General features: G+C 37.8%; 1 pseudogene; it reads left to right on the top strand.

The window, feature by feature from the left end:
* The first annotated feature begins 9324 nt into the window (after window positions 1-9324).
* LOC149246116 (pentatricopeptide repeat-containing protein At3g26540 pseudogene) lies at window positions 9325-10002 on the top strand (annotated as a pseudogene).
* The last annotated feature ends 15396 nt before the right edge of the window (window positions 10003-25398 follow it).

The following is a 25398-nucleotide window of genomic DNA, read 5'->3' as shown; positions in this document are numbered from 1 at the left end:
TTCGTTATCACTTCCATCTTTTCCAAATGGATAGATAGCTGGAACATCAGAGGATAGCAAATTCATACCTGATAGTTCATCTTCATTCTGAAATGATTCCGAATCTGAATCTGAATCTGAAGAGCTTCTTATACCTAATCCCCAATCGATTCTCCCACTGTCATAGTTCTTCTGAGATGTCTTCTTCTTCTTATGAGCTTTCTTCTTAAGCTTCTTTCCCATTGTTCCACGGATCTCCTTCAAGCGATCAAGCTTCTACCAAAGGACCTGCTCTGATACCAATTGTTGGAAATAATATTGAGAGGGGGGGGGGGGTGAATCAGTATTATCACATCAATAAAACTTTTTCATTTCCATATTCAGATTCATATATGCTACTTCCAAAACTTCTTATGATTCAGTTAGTTGATCCTTAATGAGTGCATTAGAACATTATCAACCATATTAACAGTAAACAGGTGCAGTAAAATAGAACAGATCATCACACATAAGCCACACACATGAAAACCATGATATAAGGTGGAAACCCAATGTGGGAGAAAACCACCTGCTGCAAGTCATCTCAATCTTCTTCTTAATAAGAAAATCCTTTTACAATATTTCTGTACTGGTGCAGTCTTATACCAGTACACAGGCTTCTACCTGCAGAGAGCTACAACCCTCTCTCGTTCTCCAGTCTCTCCTGGAAGGGAGCTACAACCCCCATAATTCTTGTACTAGCCGATCCAATTACTAGTACGCAGGCTGCTACCTGCTACAATGTTCCAAAGTTTTCAACTGCTACTGGAAGGGAGCTGCCACCCCCTTAGCTCTTGTACTAGCTAAGATACTAGTACGTAGGCACCGGCCTACAATCTTCTCTCCTCCAAGTACCACGTTTCATACATTTTCATACTCGATACTCCTGAAGCACAACACATAATCTGAAAGGCCACATTTCATCCAATTTTCATACTGGACCCATTAATATCATTGAAGCACATAATCAATCAATCTTCTGAATCACCCAAACACCAGATCAATACATATATAAAGATAATATATGTGTTAGTACTCAGATCTAGTCCATCAGATCACATAAATATGAGTCATTATGATCCTGATCCAATATTAGTTCTCATCCATCAATACTGAAGCTAAACACAATCAACCAAACAGGATATGCAGAATACTGACACCTTTAAATTGTCATCAGAACCCATCAACAACCAGAACCACCTGTGACTTCAAATATCATAGCTCAAATTGTATACGGTACTACAATGAACCAAACCTGCATACATATGCGCTTACACCAAAGCCAACCCGCGTACAGATCTATAAATATTCAAACGTGACTTGCAGCGATTTCAAACTTAAGTTATACCCTGTTCAGATCATTACAAGCGTCAGTATACAGATCTAGAATAAGCATAATCAAATATATAGAGATAGTTCATTTCAAACCATTTGATCCCGATCTATCCTTAGATCTTGTTCTCCATCAACCGGTGAGATCCCTCTTTAGCTCAGATCCAGATCTGCACCATAACCCAATCATAGTATTCCAGATCTAACACTTTATCAGATATTCAATAATTCAGATGATGCTTTGCCAAATGATCTCCTTCCTCTTTTATAGCCTTAGTCCTTTCTCAATACCACGGTCCAAAACCATAGGATCAAAAAACTGTTGGACTAATACCATGAACCAACCATGAAAGTGCGTGAGATCAACACTTTTGGATGCAATACCAAGGACCAAAACCATAGGATCAAAAACTGTCGGACTAATGCCATGAACCAACCATGAAAATGCGTGAGATCAACACTTTTGGATGCAATACCACGGGCCAAAACCATAGGATCAAAAACTGTCGGACTAATACCATGAACCAACCATGAAAGTGCGTGAACTTTTCTCTTGCATGAAGGGAACTTTTCTCTGCATGAAAGTGCGTAAACTTTTCTCTACATGAAATAAACTTTTTTCTGCATAAAAGTGCGTGAACATTTCTCTACATGAAATAAACTCTTCTCTGCATAAAAGTGCGTAAACTTTTCTCTACATGAAATAAACTTTTATAAAAGTGCGTGAACTTTTCTCTACATGGAATAAACTTTTCTCTGCATAAAAATGCGTGAACGTTTCTCTACATGGAATAAACCTTTCTCTGCATAAAAGTGCGTGAACTTTTCTCTACATGAAATAGACTTTTCTCTGCATAAAAGTGCGTGAACTTTTCTCTACATGAAGAAAACTTTGTTGCACTATAATTTATCAAATAAATTTGCTGCACTATAGTTTATCATTTGTGTGATTTGCCATCAAGGACAACACTTGTCTCATAATGCCAACAATCTCCCCCTTTGGACTTGTCATACTAAGAATTGTCATCTGATATCTCTTCCGTAGATTCATCTAGATATGAGTAAGTGAGTTGATCTTCTATGAGTTGTTTGCCATCAAATACAACACATGCATCATAATGCCAACAATCTCCCCCTTTGGACTTGATGGCAACAATACCAAATCACTCTCCCCCTTTGACATCAAGGGCAAAGGGTGAACCAAGATATTCTCTTTCCTAGAAAGGCATTCTGCTGTTCATACTCCCCCTGAGTACCTGCTGAAATCTCTGAATGAGCTCCCCCTTTTTATATGCCATGGTGCACCAATTTGTCCATGCTTTTTCTGAGAACATGCTGAAATCTCTGCTCTGCTGAAATATGCTTGTTCATGCTCCCCCTGACTGTTAAGCAAGGTCTGCAAAAAGATGTTCTACAAGAAGTACATGACTCTATACATCATAAATGACCTTCCTATCACCAAAGACTCATACATACATCTATCTCCCATCACAATGGTGATATACCAAAAGTTTACAGATAACATAAGAGAATAACATCATTCATCCCAGGCATAGTGGGGAAACCAACATAGGCCGTTACATGACCTGAAGAGATCTCATCAAATGACTACAAAAGATAGAGACACACTATTACATCATGAGTCTTGATATGACCTTTACATCGAATGATATACATGACATTTATATAGAGACCAAACACCTAAATAAGATCATGATAAACATCAGCAACGACACTGTATGATCTGCTCCATAGTATCTGTCAACAGCAACTAGACCAGCAACTTGTATTAGTGCATGAATCATCAAGGTATGCCTGTATCAGCTAACAGAATTCTGTATATATAGAAACATTCACATTCTATCATATGAGAGAAACACCATAGCCATCCAGATCTACATGAACCAAGTATCATCAATTGGGAATATAACAACCTATCATCATATAGGTAAGAACTCATCATCATCATAATCATCCATGTATCCAGCCAACAATCCTCATCCATATATGTGCCAAGAACAATAGGAATCTTGCATCATAACTGTAATATATGATCTTTATGCATATGATGACAACAACATATGACTGACTCATCATCAAGTAAAGAAGATGTGAATTCAAGTTATGTACTTCTCCTTATCCTTATGAAGATCACCATGTAAGCACCATTAGAGAATCAACCACAAATCTGATCTAAATATCAACTATGTAACCCCAAGAATCATTTGAACAACTCATAACCATATCATAGCAAGATGAATCATTTATCCATATAAGCATCATCACCAAGGACTATTAACCATAATGCCAACAATGCATTAAGAGCATATGCTCCCCCTAAACCTGTGCCATCTGTCAGATCTAATCATGCATATTAATAAGAAGTATCAGGACATCAGCAATATCAAGTTAGAACCAAAATAATTCTAACCATCATATCCACACATCATTGGCAAAATGCAGCCATTATCAATTAGAGCAAAACTGACCCTTTTCTTGAATCTGTCCCTACTGCCTTTCTTCAAACAATCATATTCGCGACTGTGCAGTAACAAATTCGCGTATATATGCAACTTCCCTTTATCAAGCTTGCGTAGGAGATTGAAGTTTTACACTTCCGGCTCCCTCTGTTATGTCTGTATAATGTGTTGTGTCACCACTTTCTGACTGAACTTCCTTTTTCTTCCATATCTTCAATTGTGATGATGTTTTCTCCTTTTGGTGTGATGTCTGTGCTTTGTTCCTGCATTCGTTTGCTATATGTCCAAGCTTTTTACATGCATAACATCTTACATGTTTCATATTCCTTTTGTAGCAATCAACAGCTTTGTGACCAAACATATTGCAAGCAAAGCAATATCCTTTAAAGTACCTTGACTGAGATGATTTGTTTGTTTGATGATCTTGAACCCTTCTTCTTCTACATCTGGCTGCAACATGTCCAAGGTTATGACATACATAACATTCAACATTATTCATAGGAGGAGTAAAAGATTTTCTTTGAAGAATTTCTTTCCTTGGTTGATGATGAGATTGACCTTTCATCTCTCTTATCTCCTTGTTGATCATTTTAGATTTCTCTTTAGAGTTCCTTGCCTTACCTTGTGAACTAGATTCACCTTCAACAGATTCATGAAAGCCAAGACCAGTTTTGATAGCAGGAGATCTTTGACTATTAAGAATATCGTACAAGACTTTAGTACTATCTTGAAAATGTAAGAGCTTATCCTTTTCTTCTAATTTACTTTTCAAGATATTTACCACAACATGAAGTTGTTCTTATTTTTCTAGATATTGCTTCTTCATGTCTTCTTCAGCTTTCCTTTCTTCTTCCAACTGATGCTTTAGCTTGAGAATCTCCTTTTCTTGTTCTTCATTCAGATCCTGTTGCATTTGACGAATTCTGAAGGCACATTCTAGCTGAGATTTTAAGCTGATAACTTCGTTTCCCTGTTTTTCAATATCTTGGACTAGATCTTTATTCTGCTTCTTTGATTCTTCAAGATCTTCCTTTAGAGAGCGGATCGTGGCTTCAAGACTTTCATAGTAACTAGATTTATCTCTGAGTTTCTTGATGGTTGTGTTCTTTTCATTGACTTCATTTCTTAGAGATGTTGCTTCAACCTGCAACTTTTGATATTTCTCCTTGAATAACTCTCGTTGAGCCTTTTGTCTAGTAACAGCTTCTTTGAGGGCACCACTCTTTATGTTCAGAAGTCTTTCTTGTTCACTAATTTTGTTTGTCAGCTTGTTAAATTCTGCTTCTATTTGATATCCTTCTTCCTCACCCATAAGAGCACATTCAGTTGTTTCGTTATCACTTCCATCTTTTCCAAATGGATAGATAGCTGGAACATCAGAGGATAGCAAATTCATACCTGATAGTTCATCTTCATTCTAAAATGATTCTGAATCTGAATCTGAATCTGAAGAGCTTCTTATACCTAATCCCCAATCGATTCTCCCACTGTCATAGTTCTTCTGATATGTCTTCTTCTTCTTATGAGTTTTCTTCTTAAGCTTCTTTCCCATTGTTCCACAGATCTCCTTCAAGCGATCAAGCTTCTACCAAAGGACCTGCTCTGATACCAATTGTTGGAAATAATATTGAGAGGGGGGGGGGGTGAATCAGTATTATCACATCAATAAAACTTTTTCATTTCCATATTCAGATTCATATATGCTACTTCCACAACTTCTTATGATTCAGTTAGTTGATCCTTAATGAGTGCATTAGAACATTATCAACCATATTAACAGTAAACAGGTGCAGTAAAATAGAACAGATCATCGCACATAAGCCACACACATGAACACCATGATATAAGGTGGAAACCTAATGTGGGAGAAAACCACCTGCTGCAAGTCATCTCAATCTTCTTCTTAATAAGAAAATCCTTTTACAATATTTCTGTACTGGTGCAGTCTTATACCAGTACGCAGGCTTCTACCTACAGAGAGCTACAACCCTCTCTCATTCTCCAATCTCTCCTGGAAGGGAGCTACAACCCCCATAGTTCTTGTACTAGCCGATCCAATTACTAGTACGCAGGCTGCTACCTGCTACAATGCTCCAAAGTTTTCAACTGCTACTGGAAGGGAGCTGCCACCCCCTTAGCTCTTGTACTAGCTAAGATACTAGTACGTAGGCGCCGGCCTACAATCTTCTCTCCTCCAGGTACCATGTTTCATACATTTTCATACTGGATACTCCTGAAGCACAACACATAATCTGAAAGGCCACGTTTCATCCAATTTTCATACTGGACCCATTAATATCATTGAAGCACATAATCAATCAATCTTCTGAATCACCCAAACACCAGATCAATACATATACAAGGATAATATATATGTTAGTACTCAGATCTAGTCCATCAGATCACATAAATATGAGTCATTATGATCCTGATCCAATATTAGTTCTCATCCATCAATACTGAAGCTAAACACAATCAACCAAACAGGATATGCAGAATACTGACACCTTTAAACTGTCATCAGAACCCATCAACAACCAGAACCACCTGTGACTTCAAATATCATAGATCAAATTGTATACGCTACTACAATGAACCAAACCTGCATACATATGCGCTTACACCAAAGCCAACCTGCGTACAGATCTATAAATATTCAAACATGACTTGCAGCGATTTCAAACTTAAGTTATACCCAGTTCAGATCATTACAAGCGTCAGTATACAAATCTAGAATAAGCATAATCAAATATATAGAGATAGTTCATTTCAAACCATTTGATCCCGATCTATCCTTAGATCTTGTTCTCCATCAACCGGTGAGATTCCTCTTTAGCTCGGATCCAGATCTGCACCATAACCCAATCACAATATTCCAGATCTAACACTTTATCAGATATTCAATAATTCAGATGTTGCTTTGCCAAATGATCTCCTTCCTCTTTTATAGCCTTAGTCATTTCTCAATACCACGGTCCAAAACCATAGGATCAAAAAACTATTGGACTAATACCATGAACCAACCATGAAAGTGCGTGAGATCAACACTTTTGGATGCAATACCACGGACCAAAACCATAGGATCAAAAACTGTCGGACTAATACCATGAACCAACCATGAAAATGCGTGAGATCAACACTTTTGGATTCAATACCACGGGCCAAAACCATAGGATCAAAAACTGTCAGACTAATACCATGAACCAACCATGAAAGTGCGTGAACTTTTCTCTTGCATGAAGGGAACTTTTCTCTGCATGAAAGTGCGTAAACTTTTCTCTACATGAAATAAACTTTTTTCTGCATAAAAGTGCGTGAACATTTCTCTACATGAAATAAACTCTTCTCTGCATAAAAGTGCGTGAACTTTTCTCTACATGAAATAAACTTTTATAAAAGTGCGTGAACTTTTCTCTACATGGAATAAACTTTTCTCTGCATAAAAGTGCGTGAACTTTTCTCTACATGGAATAAACTTTTCTCTGCATAAAAGTGTGTGAACTTTTCTCTACATGAAATAAACTTTTCTCTGCATAAAAGTGCGTGAACTTTTCTCTACATGAAGGAAACTTTGTTGCACTATAATTTATCAAATAAATTTGCTGCACTATAATTTATCATTTGTGTGATTTTCCATCAAGGACAACACTTGTCTCATAATTCCAACAATCTCCCCCTTTGGACTTGTCATACTGAGAATTGTCATCTGATATCTCTTCCGTAGATTCATCTAGATATATATAAGTGAGTTGATCTTCTATGAGTTGTTTGCCATCAAGTACAACACATGCATCATAATGCCAACATAATTTAGTCTAGGAACAAAAGTATGATTGCCTAACAAGTACTGCAATAATACAAATCACTCGTTTATGTTAGTCATTTTTATTTTGTCACTTTAGAAATCTAAACTTACAAGTGATAGGGGATTCAAAGGTTGTTATAGATTGGATGAAAGGTTATACTTCCTTAAACACTTCTTTATTGGATCAGTCGATGATTACAATTATGGAGCTTATTAGAATCTCAAGGTTATATCCTTTGATCACATTCACAGGGAATTAAATTCAAAGGCTAACATATTATCCAAAATGAGAGTGATCTTATAGTCGAGTCAAATACATTATGAAGAATACCTATAAGGAGAAGTGTTGGTTAATTAGTAGAGGACACATTTCCTTTAGTTGAAAACTTAACTTTTCATGCATATCTACATTTTTTATTATTAGGGTCATATCCATTGAACTTAAGATACTAGTTTTTAACTTGGATATCAAGTTGTTTATCTAGTTTGAACGTACCTTATGAACACAACAAAATTAGACTCTTATGAAATTGTTTTAAATCCTATGGATATTTTGATATTGCTTGAACATTAGATGTTGCACATATTAAAATATCACATCATACAAGTGAAGTAGATTTAGTATACATTAGATGATGCAAATTACACCTTGATATTAATGTTAATTTAAAAATGATGCTTTTTTTATTGGATTTATTTTTTATGGAAGAGGTTTGATGACACCTTGCCTTGCCCATCTAAGACACTACATATAGGAAGAGGTTGCTTTATCTACTACTTTTAACTTGGTATGTATGATACATGTGGATATGATATTTCCAATGAGTATTATTTTTATTGTGACCACTTAATCAGTGTATTCTAACTCTTGGTGCTTTGGATATAAACTCTAAGCATATTTTTTCCATGGTATTTCATAGTTTTACTCAAATAAATGTCATATTTGATGGTAGGGGTATAATATTTAGTAATTTGAATAGCTACACATCCATGTTATTGTACCTTATTTCCCACCAAAACATTTCGGCTCCGCCTTACATTTTTGGCGGGGATGAAACCTTGTTTACTGAGCTTGACTGAGTTAAAAATATAAATGGTAATGAAGTCTAAATTTATTTTAATTTATAGCTTGTAACCATACTAGTGGATCGAAAACCTTTAGATAATTTTTTATGGGAAATATACTCTGATGGCAATTTTAGATACACAGAAATGTAAGTGAGCAAAACTGTCGATGGGTTTTTTGGAGAATGTAGAGAATAGTAAGATGGGTTTGAATTTTGGTCATGGAACCATATCAAAATTCATTGGTTTTAGTACTGTGGTTGCTCTCAAGTAAAAACCAAGAGCATCTCAATTTCTCGAAGGTACCAACAAGAGTTCTGCACACACCATTCCCTATGTTGCAAACACCAATCCCTATGTTGGTCTCTTGCAGCGCTGCATTGGCAAAAGGACTTTGGCCAAGGGAAAAGGCGTCCATGCCCATATCATCAAAACTAGAGTTGAAGGAGTTGTTGGACTATCTCTGGGAAATCATCTTCTTCACATGTATTCCAAGTGCCAAAGCATGGAAGATGCGCACCAAGTATTTGACAAAATGCAGGGTATGTGAAATATGGGTGATTGGAGAATGCTCATGAGTTGTTTGACAAAATTCTTGAACGAGATGGGGTATCCTGGAACGTGATGATTGTTGGGTATGCAAAGCATGGGCCGACTGAAGAAGCCTTGAAACTTCATCGACAAATGCAACATTTGGTCGTAAGACGAGATGAGTATCCTCTTGCGAGTGTACTTAGTGCTTGTGCATGCTTACCTAATCTACAACATGGCAAGCAGATCCATGCTTCTGTGATTAAAGGGGGTTTTGAGTCAGACACTTTTGTGGAGAGTTCCCTTGTTGACATGTATGAAAAATGTGGATGCGTCGAGGATGCTCGGCACATCTTTGAGAAGATGTGTGAACGAGATGTAGTGTTATGGACAAGCATGATTGTTGGGTATGCTTGTTGTGGAAACATGGAAGATGCACGCCATGTTTTTGATGAAATGCCTGAACAAAATGTATTTTCATGGAATGCAATGCTAACAGGATATGCACAGAATGGGCTAGGTGAAGAGGCTCTGAAATTATGGTGTCAAATGCAAAGGATTGATACTGAGATAGACAATGTTACCTTTGTGGTCGTTTTGAGTGCTTGTGCTAGCTTGGAAACTCTGGAGCAAGGTAAGCAGGTTCATGGCCATGTCATTAGAACTGGATTTGAGTTGGATGTCTTTGTAGGGAGTGCTCTTCTTGACATGTATGAAAAATGTGGTAGTATAGAGAATGCCCACCAACATTTTGAGAATATGCCAAAATGAGATGTGGTATCATGGAACACTATGATCACAACGTATACCCAAAATGGGTACGACAAGGAAGCCCTTCAGATCTTTGCATGAATGTTATAGGCAAGCATGAATGCAAACCACATTACCTTCATTGGTGTCCTTTCTGGATGAAATCAAGTTGACCTAGTAGATGAGGGTTGTCATTACTTTGATTCAATGAGGAAAGATCATGGAATTGAACCAATAATTGGAAACTATGCATGCATTCATCTCTCGACATTGACCAAACCTCTCTTCCGAATGGATTTGTTGCGACTGACTTATGCACATATTAGCGATGGATTTTGACTGGTGATCACTAAATTATAAGGCCAAACAAATTGCTTTAAAAAGGGCCAACTAGGCAGGACTATGTATTGGAATAATAAATCTCATAATGCAGGTTCACATATCACCTAACATGTCCTGAATCACCATTTCCACCACCAATGGATTTATGGATTTTATGAAGGTGAAGGTTGTTGCACGCCATCTATCCTATTGCACCCTATTTACACCGTGTTTCTTCTAGCATTCCTCTTTCCTTTTGTATTCATTTTCACTACGGTGATTACTCTGGATGATTTTGAGGACTACACTTCACTTGGTAACAACATAGAACATATGGGTTTTTGATTCATTTCTGCAAAAAATGATTTGGGATTCTTTTAATTTTTGGGCTTATTTTGGATGTGCACATCCTCTTTTCATAGATTCAATGTGGAATGTTTAGTAAAATTTGGGGAGAAGAGTGTTTAGTTAATATCATTTGGTGAAAGTTGTGTAACAAACAATTGTTTGTATTTGGGTTATTTTTATGTAGATTTTTTGGGGAGATTGGGACCAAGGCTTTTGAGGAGGGAAAATGCTTCACTTGTAAGTCATGCCACCTCTCCCATTCATCAATCAATCAAGCGAAACATAGGTCTCCAGTTCATAAATACATGATTATTTTGTTTGAAATCTTATGCTTAATGTGGTTGTCTTTTTTGTATTCTTGTTACTAGCTTTGGCTTGATTTGGTTACCTTCAATTGATTATGTTGTTAGTTGGGATTTAGAATCTAGAGTTGTTCCTTGTGTTTGTTCATCCTTCAGGTTTAGGGTTTAATATAGTTAGCTTCATTGACTTTCTAGTTTTGATCTTTTAAGTTAACCCTAGGAATTTAATGACATGTCATACATGAAAGCATGACTCTATAACTATTGAAGATGCTCTCTAAGATGATGATACAAGTCAAACTCTGTCAAAAATCCTCCTCAAAATCATACTGGGTTTTGGTCATCACCCGATTTTTGCTTAATTTAGGTTAGTTTCTTTTTTTAGTGCATGTTTCCTGACATTTTACTAGGATGAGTTATTTCCTAAGTTTGTGCTCAACCAAATTGCTAGGTCGAGTCTCTCATTTGAGTTTTTATGACGTTTGTGTAGAGATGTTGCTAAGTCAAACTCATGTGATATTGTTTTCACATTATAGTTATGGTTCTGTAGAAGGGCATAATTGAATATGTTCACCCATTATGTAATGGATTTTGTTACTCATTAAGGTTTTTAATTCATGGACATTTGAATATGGCACATGTATGGTGTAGAGAATGGCCAAAGAGATTTTTGGTGTCTTCCTTCAAGAAAACAATAAAGCACTCCTGAAATGAATGGTAGTTTCAGAGTGGTTCAATGATCTAGTTGCTGAAATGAGAGCTCATTATTATGATCCCATGACATTTGCATTAAATTTGAAAGCCATGGTATGTTCTTGTCAAATTCATTCTTGGACTTTCCCACTAGTATTTCATATGCTATTTTTTGTTGTTGTTTCTTGTTCCAACATCAGAGTACAATAATGAGATTGAGATATATATAAGAGAGATCAATGGAAATGCAATTTGCAAAGTTGTAGGAGGTAACATTTAGATGATGTCTAAATTGTATCTCAGACCAATGTTGCTTTACAGGAAATAATTTTCATAATGTCTCATGTGACTCCAAGCATTGTTGTCATATTATAATTGAGTTGAACTTCTCATAAGCTTAGGATATGTAAATTGTGATTGTTTGTTGAGTCATTTTGACCATTAGTAAGGATTGTGGTAAGTTGCTAACCTTGTAAATATATGATTTGTTCACACTTTATGCCTTTCTTCTGATTATGATAGACAAAGACTTTGAGTGGGTTATTAACTTATTTTTTATGTTTAAAAAATAGTGTACAATAATAACTCAACAAGGATTTGAAAAATAAGTCAGAAAAAAATGGGCAAAAGTGGAAAAATTCTACAAAAACTAAGAAATGTTTTTTTTAATCACCAATTCTAATAACACTAGTTATTATCAGGACTTACTTTTTGTTGTTTAGGGTTTAAATACTTTGACATGTCAGAATTTCATGTCTGTGCTAAAAATTTCTCTTTGTGAGAGCAAAATAGTTTTTTCCTCTCAATAACAGTGGAGGATGAGATCTTCGCTATCACATTATGGATTCTTTTGTTTGTTTCATTTGTCTAATGAAACATTGTTTGGAGCAAGCAAGTTGTTCGGGCTGCAAGCAAGTTGTTTGGAAAACTTCCTTGACTTGAGGCTACTTGGAGTTCTAGTTGTCATAGCCTTGAATAGTTATTGAGAAGTTGAAGGCCATGACCTTACTCTAGTACATTTTCTTATTATAGAGTCTAGACGTCAATCTTAGGGAGAAGTGTTAATAGATATAGATGTCTCCTTTCACTTTGTTGCATTAAACAACGATTTTATGATGTTGTGTTTAGTGTCCTCGTATCTAAGTCATGAACCCCAAGTTTTTGCATGAAACAACAAATTTCTAATCTTGTGCTAGATTTCCTCGCATCTAAAGCATGGATACAAATGCTCTTTTCTTTGGTCTCTTAATAGATCTTGATAAGAAAAAAGTACAAGCGCTTGTATTATGAACATTAAAATATTGCTAATTATATCAGTAGGCTAGATAGTTCAACCCATATACATTGAGTGGAAACAAATTTTGTAATGGGAAAATCATGTGCCCAACAATGGAAAAACTAGTTATGTTACAGATTCAGTAGACTTTCTTCCCATATGGTTAAGTCTATTCTTGAACCTAAGATCTAAGCATAGACATGGGAAGAGTCTCCATTAAAATCCAAATAAAGTAAAAGAAATCAACTTTTGACAACATGTGCCAGAATAAATCACAACATTTGGACTAAAGTAATAATTATTGTTCCACACGTGTGAAATGAATTTCCTTGTGTTCTTTGGTGCATCGTTTTACCTGTCTATGTTCTCTTGAATAAAATGCTTTCTTTAACTATTAATATGAGTAGTAAATGTGCATTGGGAATTATATACAATAAAAATAGGCTACTAATGTAGCCACCACCAATATCACTAGAAAAATCTAACATCACACAGGGTTGAAATCCAATCACCTATTAACCTAACCAATGCATGTTTGGGTTTTACATCTAGCTTTACTTGAAATGTGTAAATAAGCTTGATAGATTATGGTTGGTTATAGTAGTTTGGAGGCATATATTGGATTAATTTGCCTCATAATTGCACACAAAAAAGTTGGATATTTCGAACCTGTCATAATATAACATAGGCTATGTTTTAACTGTCAGAAATATCTTATTAAAGGGGATTATTTTTGTGATGAAAAGTTTATAGTATTGTTGGGGCTACATTCCTTTTTGTCCTAGATTTTGTTCCTGAGATGAAAGGCCTGAGCTTCAAGGAGGTCGATCAATTATGACAAGGGAGATCATTTAGTGGTAGTATAGACGAGGAATGTTATTTTAACAAACCCCTTTTTGATGATCATCATACATTGTGAAGTAGAAAATCAAATGTTGAAATCTCTTGTGAGAGAGGTATTCAAATCAATTTCTACAAATCTATGGATGACATTCTTAAGGTATTATAGGAGAATGTGCAACTTAAATGGCATATCACCAATCATATCAGCAATTTTTGCATGGTGGCATATCAACGTGTTTTGCATGGTGATGGTGTCATAATTTGCACTATTTCTTGATAAGATACTGTTATTTTTTTAAAATTACATTGGATAAGTTGGATAAGGGATGCTTCTACTAATTACATCATTCATCCACATCCCCTTTTAAAATATTTTCCATTTCTACCACTCCCCAAATATAGGAATTTTAATTTAGCACTTCATTTGCATATGCAAAGGATATATTTTTATGTTTTTATTGATTTGGGATATACATCATTTTGATCTATTGAAGTTATGTCATTTGTATATTAGGTTAGTGTTGACACCTAATCATTGGGATTGGGTGAATCAATGTAAATAATGTAACTAGTAAATAAAGGGGAATATGAAGAAACACTCAGAGGTGAAGCCCAAGAGTCTCTCCCTCCTTGTATATATCCATGAGAAATCTTAATGAAGTAACATAATTCAGTTTGAGGATTTACCTCCTGGCCTAACATATCAGAGCCAGGTTCATTTTAGCTTCCTTTTGCCCTTGTATCTCCTATTCCTACGATAATCTCCTCTCATATTCTGTCTTGTTGTCCCTATTTTCTCTACGTTTGGACAGAGTGTTCTCTCGCTTACACATTGAACAATTTGATGTGTACGCTGCTCTGGGTGTTGGAATAAAGTGGAAGTTGTATGTGCGTGAACTATGCTGTGAATTGTGCTCGGTGCGTTTGAGTTTGGTCGTTCCTGCAATATGTTGGAGACTGTGTAATGCATGGTGCATAATCATGGTGTGGTTGTTGGTGTGTACAACTTTGTTGGTATGTGTTCTGCTTTTATTCAAATGTTGCATTATGTGTGAAGGCGTTGTGATGGGTGTTGAAGTGAAAATTGTGAGGCTATGTATAAATATTGGTTTATAAGTGGTTAATACCTCCCCTCACATCGCTCCATACCTCATCTCCTCCGCACAGTTTACACCCTCCATCGACCAGTCACTCTTGTGGCCTGAAACCATTACTCATGGCCCCCTGCTGCAATGTATTCCCTGTTGAGACATCACTCCTCCACCACTACCTGCTGTGATGTATTCCCTATTGCAGTGTATACATTATACCACTCCAACCTTTTTTTTACACAGTTCCCCTCTACATAGTCGATTTTTTAACATTGTTCTATCACATCGCTTAGCCCCTCGTCCTCTCCCCTCGACCTCAATCCCTTACCTATCTATACCACTCTCCCATACCACTCTATACTACTCTATATCTCTCTCCCTTACTACTCTACACAGATCTATACCGCTTTCCCATACTTTGACAACGACAATTTAAAAACCCAAATTGCACCCATTGTAGTTGCGTTGGTCCCATATTACGCACATTGTCCTGTGAGGCTGGAACAATATATGTTATTTGCGTTTTTATGAATGTATATGGGTACTGTATAAATGCCAAATGTAGGCATTGTTGTAGGAACAATATATGTTATTTGAGTTTTTATTTGGAAGGGATGTATCTGGGTACTATATAAGAGATTTTGCCAAGAGTGGCATTTTAAAGTTTTTGATACAAATTTAATTTTTTGGATTCCATATCATGCTGTTTACACACACTGTCCCCCAAGTAATACCTATGTCGCTTATATCAAAGTGAATTTTTTTATACCAGAAGTGCATTTTTACCACCAGAACTGCACTTTTTGCTACCATAAGCACAATTTGTTTTGCAGTATACATTTTTAAATGCACCCATTGATCTCTATAGCTGGACTAGTTCTCTCTGGGAAAGAGAACTATCCAGAATGGTCGTGGAAGATAAAACAAACTCTCATTTTCAATGAGTTCTGGAAAGGAGTTTGTGTAGGAGTAGGAGATAATGAATCGACAAAACCCACCTCAGATAAGGAGATCACTATTTGGGAAAACAAGAATAGCAAGGCATATGCCTTGATTGCATCATTTGTTAATGAAGAGGTGAGCCGTCATATTTCACCATTTTCAAATGCTTTTGAAGCCTTACAAAAGTTGAAGGAACTCTATGACTCACACTCTGAACTTGAATTTGTCCAATTGATGATTAAATTGTTCAGTCTTGAATTGAAAAATGATGATCCTCTTGCTTTAGAATCATAAGTAAGATCTATTATGCATGATATCAAAATCACTAATATTCAACTAGACATTCCTCTCATATATTTTTTCAAGGCACTATATCCCACTCATTCAAAGTATCTTGAGTCATTGTAAGCAAGTGGAAACCTCAAAGAGATTACCTTTGACTACCTTGTGAAGAAATTTGTTGAGAGAGAGAAAGATTTTGGGAAGAATACAACTCCTCAGTGTTCTAAAAAATATGTGTGTCCTTCACATAGAGAGAAGAATCATGCTCAAGATTCTTCTAGAGGAAGAGGAAGAAGAAATTTCAGAGGCAGGGGGGGCAAACACTCTCAAGGAGAAAAGTTTGATCTTCATTTCATACGTTGCAATAGAGGTGGACATGACACATCTACATGTAAGTTTCCTTGGAACATAATTGAGCAGGAAATAAATGAAACCAATGGTAAAACCAATGACAAAGAGAAAGGTAAAGCACTTGAATCCACTAACTATGTTGTGGCACATTGTAATATTGGAGTAACTGAAGACTTGTTCAGTGCTTCAGTTGCTTCTTGGAAAAATGATTGGTTGCTTGATTCAAGGGAAACTTACCACATGAATTTTAGAAGATATGTTTTTTAAGAATTTATTGACAATTTTGATGGAGCAATATACTTTGCAGACAAATCAAAACTCAAGCCATCAGGGCTTGGCACAATCGGGCTCAAATTTCCTAGTCTTACATACTTTCTTCTACATGATGTTTTATACCTCCTCGAGCTGAGAAGAAACTTGTTGTCCTTGGTCCACATGTGCCAGAAAGGACACTCAATTCATATGTTTTATGGAAAGGTTGAGGTCAAAAAATAATCATATCACTCACTTGTCATGACGGGGATAGAGGAAAAAAGACTTCTGAAGTTGCAAGGTATCTCTGCTCGTGCACAAAATTTCTCATACAATTCTCATTATGATGAAGGTACATTTCCATCAAGTCTTTTATGGCATGTTAGATTTGGACACTTGAATTATGACAACCTCTGTATGTTGAAGAAAAGTGGTGTTACTGGTTTGCCTACAATTCCTAGGAAACTTAAGCAATGTGATGCTTGTATCTTAGGAAAGCACAACAAATAGTATTTTCATGATTCACGTTCAAGAGCACATAGGAAAATTGAACTTATTCATTCAAAATTATGTGGCCCAACTCTTGTTACTTCTACAAATGGAAATAAATATATGATGACATTTATTGATGACTACACCAAGTTTATTTATTGTAGAACGAATGTGATGCTTTTTAAACATTTAAGAACTTTCATACATGGATTGAAAATGATGCACAATATCATATTAGCTATATTCACACTGATAATGGAAAAGAATACACTTCAAATGAATTTGAAAACTATCTTTTCCAGCATGGGATCAAACATCAAACAAATGTGCCTTACAATCCCCAATAGAACAAAGGAGCTGAAAGAATGAACAAGACAATTTTAAATATGATACGTTCCATGATGTTTTTCAAGAATGTAAAATTGATGTTTTGGGCTGATGCAATTCTATGTGTTGTATATGTAAAGAATAGATGTCTATCTAATTATATTAGAAATAATACTCCATATGAAATGTGGTATGGCCACATTCCTTAGGTAAATCATATCAGGGTCTTTGGTTCCACTTGTTATGCGTTGATACTAAAGGAACAAAGAAAAAAACTTGGTGCAAGGAGTTGTAAGTGTATCTTCTTGGGGTATTCAAATACCTCCAAAGCATATTTTCTCTATAATGAAATTAATAAGAAGTTTGTTGTATCTAGATATGTAATATTTCTTGAATCTTCCAAAGCTGACAATGTTATTGAGCGACAACTCGGTCACTTGGATAGATTTGGACATGCAAAATCATTTCAAGAATTTGATAATCAGATTCCACACCTTGAAGTGGGGATTCCCATACTGGATCAATCTGTGGAATCTTATTTTGAAGCACTCTCTCCCCCAGATGAAGCTCCAACCATTGTTGATACTTTGAGTGACATGATTGACAGAATTGGGAGACATGATTAAGTCCTGAATCAGTCAACTGAGCAACTTGGGCCATCTCTGTAGGTGTTAACCACGTACAGAAATTACCTGCATACGAATTCTAAAACACAGAAAATAGACAATGCGAGATCATAACACATAAAACACATATACACAGAGATTTTCCCCTAGATCCCAAAACCGGGACTACCAACTTGATTTTCCATTATATTCATTTCAATGTTACAATACATATTTATACATGCCAAAGCATCCAATACCATGGACCGAAAACCATCGCATCCAAAACCATGGACCAAAAACCATAGGTAGGTCCGCCCAACCTAATATAGGGTCGAAAAAAAAAAATCTCAGGGCACTGCCCCGAACCCCATAGAGGGGGCTACCCGCCCCCCTCACACCCCCCCTGTGACCCCCCCACTACACAATCGACGCAATGAAGGGGGGGCTCTGCCCCCCCCCCCCCCCCCCCCTCTAACCCCCAATTCACTACGTAGGTTAGTCGTGGAAAGAATATAACACAACCCAACATTCTCCCGCTTATTGTTTTCTTTCCACAGGGCGCCAGAGGAGAGCTTAGTCATTTTTCCAGCCTTGAAACACCCATTGTTTCTCTACACTAGGAGAACTTCTCAGAGCTCACAGATTTTGTTAATGCATCTGCAGTATTCTTCAAAGTGTCCACCTTTACCAGCAACACCTTTTTGTCTTCTATCATATCCCTCACAAAGTGACACTAAACATCAATGTGCTTTGTCTTTGAATGATAAGCAGGGTTCTTTGCCAAGAAAATTTCACTTTGGCTATCACAGTCTATCCTTATAGCTCCCTGTACTAACCCCATACTTGAACACAATCTCTACAACCAAACTGTTTCCTTGCTTGCATGAGTGGCTGCCATGTATTCTGTCTCTGCAGTTGATAGTGCCACTATAGATTGTTTCTTACTCATCCAACTAACTGTAACTCCAAATAGGTTAAACACATACCCACTTGTAGATCTTCTCTGATCCAAATCACCAGCCCATTCTACATCAAAAAAGCCATGGATATCCAAAACTCTGTCCAATCCTGGTCTTTCTTGGTAGCACAAACCATAATCACTAGTGCCACACAACTACTTGAAAACCTGCTTCACTGTTGTCCAATGCTCCTTCCTTGGTTTTGACATAAACCTGCTCAATACTGCCACTGCATGTGAAATGCCTGGTCTAGTACAGACCATTGCATACATCAGGCTACCGACTGCACTTGCATATGGAACACAGGACATATCCTCTTCCTCTTCTTGTGTCTTGGGACACTATTCAACAGATAACTTTACACCTACAGGAATAGGAACCTTCACCGGTTTACTATCCTGCATATTAAACCTCTGTAGTATTGTCTCGACATACTTCAATTGGTTTAAACAGAGCTTCCTCTTTGCCTGATCTCTTTTAATTTCCATGCCCAAAATATAGTTTGCAGCACCAAGATCTTTCATGTCGAATTTGGAGGACAATTGGGTCTTCAAATCCTAGATAATTTCTTTTTCATTTCCAACTAGCAACATATCATCCCCATACAAGACCAGATAAATAACTCGGTCACAAATTAATTTAAAATACACACAGTGATCTGCTTTGCTTCTGGTGAAGCCAAGTCCTTGTATAAATGTATCAAATTTCTGATACCACATCCTTGGTGACTGTTTTAACCCATGCAGGGACTTCTTTAACTTGCATACCAGTTCTCTTTTACCCTTCACCGCAAAGCCTTCAGGTTGCTTCATGTAGATCTCCTCTTCCAGATCCCCATGAAGAAATGTTGTCTTCACATCCATCTGTTCCACCTCAAAATCAAAAGCAATAGCAACAGATAAAAGTAATCTAATAGAAGTTACCTTGGCAACAGGAGAAAAAATATCACCAAAATCAATTCCCAACACCTGGGAATAACCTTTTGCTACCAACCGAGCTTTTTATTTCTCCACCTTTCCTTCTGCATCTGTCTTCTTCTTGAACACCCATTTACTGCCAATGGGTTTCCTTCCAGCCGACAACTCCACCAGATCCCAAGCCTCATTTTTGTGCAAATATGCCATTTCATCAACCATGGCCTCTTTCCAGAGTTTTCCATCCTCTGAATCTACTGCTTCCTTCACAATTCTAGGATCATCATCAGTAATAGATAAAGAAAAATTTAAATAGAAAGCAGATGGACTATATCTTTCTGGATGCCTTCTTTCTCGAACTGATCTTCTTACACCTAGAGTTTGTGGCTCTTCATCTTCTGATTCCTCCTCTACTGTAGAGTATGATTCTTCCTCCTTTAGCTCAAACTCTATCTTCTCAGCTTCCTTTGGTTGGACTTCATGTTTAATAACATCTTTCACCTCTCTGAACACCACATCTCGGTTGTACACAACCTTCCTTGTTGCTGGGTTCCAAAGCTTATAACCCTTTAAACCATCCTTATACCCAATAAATATGCACATTTTAGATTTACTATCCAACTTGGTTCATTTCTCCTTTGGAACATGTACATATGCATCACATTCAAATACCCTTAGATGTGAAAGAGAGGGTTTCTTACCAGTCCATACCTCTTGTGGAGTCTTATCCTCCAACGCTGATGAAGGTGATCTGTTGACCAAGTAACATGCTATCTCCACCGCCTCTGCCAGAATTCATGTCCTAACCCGGCACCACTAAGCATGCTTCTTGCCCTTTCCATCAATGTCTTGTTCATTCTTTCTACAACTCCAATTTGCTAAGGTGTATATGGAGTAGTCTTCTGCTATGCTATACCACACTTCTTACAGAATTCTTCAAGTTCCTTACTGCAAAACTCTCCACCGTTATCTGTCCTCATCACCTTCATCTTATTCTCTGTCTGGTTTTCCACTAGAACCTTAAATTCTTTAAACTTGTCAAAGACTTCAAATTTCTTCTTAAGGAAATATATCCATGTATTTCTTGAGAAGTCATCTATAAATGATACATAGTAACCAGACTTACCAAGTGATGGAACCTTCACAGGTCCAAACACATCACTGCGCACAAGCTCTAATATCTGTTTTTCCCTCTTACCACCAGAGGGGAAACTCACTCGATTTTGCTTCCCATATACACAATTTTCATAGAAATAAAAATCCGAAGAGATATTACTCATACCTTCTACCATACCTTTACCACGAAGTATTTGAAGGCCTTTCTCTTCAATATGTCCAAGCGTTTGATGCCACAACATGGTCTTCTCTCCAAACACCACTAGATTTTCTGCTCCACTTTTAGGAACCACAGAATTGTTGCACCCATCAATAACAGTGCTACCTTGCAGCTTATACAGAGTTCCAGTCTGAACTCCCTGCATCAATACCAGTGCTCCTCTAACCTTCTTGTAGGTATCCTTCTCGAACACTGTTTTTACACCTGCATCATCCAGCTTGCTTACAGAAATCAGATTTCTATCTAATGCAGGAATATGCAGAACACCCGGAAGTGTTCTAACCCTTCCACCTTGCAACTTCAACTTTATTTTTCCATGACCAATGATTCTAACCTTCCTATCATCCCCTAAGAAGACATCACCACCATCGTATTTATCATACTGGCAGAACCACTCTCTATGGGGAGTGAAGTGAAAGGATGCACTTGAGTCAATCAACCATGCCTCATGATCTACATGTGTACTTGAAGAAGCTAAGTACACATCCCCACCTTCATCTGAGGTGGTTTTCACCTTTGCAAAAGAAGCATCATCAGATCACTTTCCTTTGTCAGGAGCTTTAGATTTACAGTCCCTTTTGTAGTGCCCTTCCTTTCCGCATTTCCAGCACACCACCTTTACAGGTTTTCCTGGAGATTTAGATCTCCCTCTAGATTTAGATCTCCCACTTGATGACTTATTTTTGTTTCTATTATGGGACCATCCTCGTGCAGACAAGGCATCGCCATCTGGCTCTCCATATTTTTTCCATCTCATCTCCTCCGTCAACAAGGATGAGACTATTTCATCAAACTGCAAGGAAGTTGCATTGCTACCTATTGCAATAACCAGACTATCCCACGAATCTGGTAGAGAACACAACAAACTGATGCACTTATATTCATCTGAAATTTTAATATCAACAGATAATAACTGACTTACCACAGTATTAAATGCGTTTAGATGCTCCGTCACCAAGTCTCCATCTTTCATCCTCAAGTTATACAGCTTTTTCCATAGGAACAGTTTATTCACCAAAGAATTAGATTGGTACAAAGTCCCTAACTTGTCCCACAAAGCCTTTCCTGTAGCTTCCCCTAATACATTCAGCAATATTGAATCTGAGACACACAATCATATTGTGCTCTTTGCCTTCCGATCCAACTTCTTCCATTCTTCATCGGACACTCCTATTGGTTTAGTACCTGGATCTACCGCGATCCACTGATCTTTATCCACCAACAGATCCTCCATCTTGAGTTTCCATAACTCAAAACTCTGACCATTAAATTTATTGATCTCTATCTTTCCACTGCTCACCATCTTCTTTCACCACAAGAATAGATCCCGTAGATCTCCCACTGAACAGGGTCTACCATAAGCCCGAGCAAAACCCCTAAGCAATAAAGGCGTCCCCTTGAAGCCAAATCAGCTCTGATACCAAATGTAGGTTTTAACCCCGTACATAAATTACCTGCATACGAATTCTAAAACACAGAAAATAGACAATGCGAGAGCATAACGCATAAAACACATATACACAAAGATTTTCCCCTGAATCGCAAAATCGAGACTACCAGCTTGATTTTCCTTTATATTGCTTTCAATGTTACAACAAATATTTATACATGCCGAAGCAACCAATACCATGGACCGGAAAACATCGCGTCCAAAACCATGGACTGAAAACCATAGGTAGGTTCGCCCAACCTAATATAGGGTTGTTACACAGTAATTTGTCACTGCCTTCTTGTCAGTCACCCTGCTGTGCCAATCACTAAGTTCATGCCTTCTGAACTGGCCCGAAAACCCATTTTTCTAAAGTTTTATTCATCAACGCGTCTATTTGCAAAATACCCGTGATGACTGGCGCTCCATAGTGTATTCCGTGCGCTGCCAGCTCGGAAGGACATCACTTTTCCGCGCTGGTCGCCAGCGCACCTTTCCCGTGTTCTTCTGCGTTGACATGACTGTCCCAGTTATGTAGACGCGGCGACATCGCGTCAGTTGCCTCATAATCCGCGCTGATCCAGTTTGGGCGAATTTGTTCAAACAACCAGCCTTCCAGATCACTCCAGGCTTGGTTGTTAGCTTTGTGAATGTCGACTCCCTTCTATGGCATGTCTGTTCGACCCTTTGCAACCACTTCCCTTGAAGATAAGCTCATCCTTCCACCCTTTTAGGAGGCTCCTTCTCCTACATATACTTCCACCATTACCATGAGCAGCTAGTTAGACATAGCTTGGATTGTATAGAGCTTATAGTGCTCAGATTGCTGCTACTATAGGTATTTGGTGTGCTAGGTGTGGAAGTGATTGATTGCTTAGGGAAGGTTGTTTTGTGTTGCTTGTGTGTGAGAGAGAGTTGTTTGTCTTGGGAGAATCATCCTCAAAGGTGAATGCTTGAGATACATGCTGACCGGCCCCTCCTGAGAAGATTACCGACGTCAGAACATTTGGTTGTACTCTTCTCTATTCTGATTAATAATAGATGACTGCTATTATTGTTCCATTCTCATTTGTACTTGCAATGGTTAAATGTGAGTTGCATCTTTTCTGACTGATGTATGGTTACTTTTACTAGATTTCACGCTTGTGTTTGTTTCTCCTTCGTGTGTGCAGGTATCTATTCGCGGAGATCGCGGAGGATTGTGACCAGCCAAAGCGAAGGAGCGAAGGCAACATCTCTTCGTCAAACGACAGCGCTGGAATCCAAGTAGGTGCTCTTTACCTCTTGTTTAATTGTAATTAGGAACATGCATGGCAGCATTGTTTGATTGTTGCTAGACCCTTGCTGGGCTAGTAGGGATCGCCTCTACCCGTAGAGGGGATTTACCTCTCCAACAATTTGGCGACTCCGCTGGGGATCAGCCTTTTTGTCTCTTGAGTCCACTTTTGTGTTTGACTTTGATTGGTCTCTTTTTCCGAGATTCTGGGATTGTCTCTCTGCTTATAAACTTTCTGGGTACATCTGGGAAGTGTCTTGATTGTTAGAAGGCTTTTGCCTTTGGTTTGGGAAGTTTTGCTTTGGCTTTGCTTGTTTTTTATCCTCAGCGCGTTTTAATTCAGAACAGTCGCGCTGACATCGTGCCCCTGTTCCTTTGGTATCCTTTTCATCGCGCCTTTACGTCTAACAGTCGCGCTGACCTCGTTTTTAGAGACAACGCGCTTTATTCGTGTCCTTCCGTGCTGGCATCGCGTCCCCGCTTCTTTGTGATCTGTGTCATCGCGTCTGTGTGGTTTATTTCCGCGCTGACCTCGTTTTCCTGAGACAGCGCGCTTTATCCTTGTCCTTCCGCGCTGACGTCGCAAAGTTGCTACAGGCCTCCTCCTGTAAGCACCGAGTTGCTGAAGGCTACCCGCGCTGGTCCTGTAAAGTTCATTTTTGACCAAATTAGCCTCCTGAACCTCTTGCTTTGACTATCCCTTCTTCTCTCCACCTGCTTTGTGACTTGCTTTTCACTGTCTGAACTCTGAACTCCTTGATTGCGAAGTCTGGATCCATAGGGTTCCGTTTTTGCTTAGTTTTGGTTTTGCGAATACTTTCCCTTTTGCTTTCGCTGCTTGGTTTGTGTTTACACCGTCACTTTTTCGATTGCTGAATGGTTTTGAGTCTCTAATTGACTGGTTGTAACTCTCATCCTTCGGGTGTTTGCCCTTTTCTGTTGATTTTGCACTCTAGCCCTAGGGTATCTAGTGGCCGTGTGTGTGTCAAGCCTTCCGTAGGGATCTTGTTTGCTTGTTTGACCAGCCAACTTCAGATTCGTTTGTGCACTTGTTCAGTGATTGTTGAAGTGCTTTGGGTTGTGTTTCCGAGTGTTTTTCGCTTTCTCCTTGCTTGCAATCCTTGCTTGACTTGCCGAGCTTAGATCACATAGCTCGTGCAGAACTTAGTTTTCCTTTTGATTTGGGAATCTTTGTTGAGTGTTTTGGGAACTTTGTGTGCTTTCATTAGGCAATTGCATTTTGCTTGGTGTTCTGGTTCCTCCAAATTATTTTAGATGCTTTGTGTCACTGAAAGAAAATCAAACTAGTGGCTTTGCTTTTAAAAATTGAAAAGGAAAGAATGTTTCATTGATTTGCATTTTCAAAAGAAAAAGT

Source organism: Pinus tabuliformis, chromosome 7, assembly GCF_031772625.1.
Source record: "Pinus tabuliformis cultivar Carrire ecotype Pingquan chromosome 7, CPIR1, whole genome shotgun sequence".
Lineage (NCBI taxonomy): Eukaryota > Viridiplantae > Streptophyta > Pinopsida > Pinales > Pinaceae > Pinus > Pinus tabuliformis.
Note: the sequence above shows the minus strand (reverse complement) of the source record. Positions and strands in the feature narration are given on the sequence as shown.